Here is a 788-nt window from a genome sequence, read left to right on the forward strand (position 1 = left end):
CCCCCCGGCCGCTCCAGGCAGGGCACCCGGGCCAGGAGAGACCTGCTGGCCACAGCGCTGGGAGGAGGAGGTGCCGGGCTGGGAGTCCTCAACAGTATGAATGCTGAGGTCTTGGCAAACAAGCTGGAGACTGTCACCTCAGGTGTGCAGGGCCTCCTCAAGCCCCTGAATTCATCCCTGTCCAGCCTAGGGATGGGGCAGTGGCTTGTGTCAGAGGTGCTGCCCACCTGGGAACAAATAAGTGAGAAAGACCATCAGGTGCTGTTGCGAGCCCTGGGCATCGAACAAAGTAATGTCTCTCTTGCTCTTAGCTGCATCCAGGCCCAGATGTGGGTGCAGAGTGTCATTGCAGGTATCCTGAGAGACGGTGACAACGGCGTCCTGCCCACCGAGATCCGAAAGATCGTGTGGGACGCAGCCACAGAGAAGGAGCGGCAGCTCCAAGCCTGGTGGAGGCTTGTCAACTTCACCCACGACCAGGCCCTTAACACAGTCATTGCCCACGTCCTCACTGTGGCGGAGGCTCGCATCGAAAAGGTCTACCCCATCGTGGCCCTGGGGGTAAACACAAACGGGTCCGTGGTCTACCCCCTGGACCACCGCATGTGGGCCAGGGTGTCTGACGGGAAGTGGCAGACGGTAGATTTGGAAGCCTGCATTTTGGAGAGGGGGCTGGGATTCATATGTGAAGATGATGCCCTTAAGGCGAGTGATGTGTGCTTTGACACCAAAGAAGGGGTGTGTCACTTTGAGATCAACCCCCGGAGCAGTAACAAAACCGTGTTAGT

This window comes from Corvus brachyrhynchos, unplaced genomic scaffold (genome assembly GCF_000691975.1).
Source record: "Corvus brachyrhynchos isolate BGI_N302 unplaced genomic scaffold, ASM69197v1 scaffold80, whole genome shotgun sequence".
NCBI classification, from domain to species: domain Eukaryota; kingdom Metazoa; phylum Chordata; class Aves; order Passeriformes; family Corvidae; genus Corvus; species Corvus brachyrhynchos.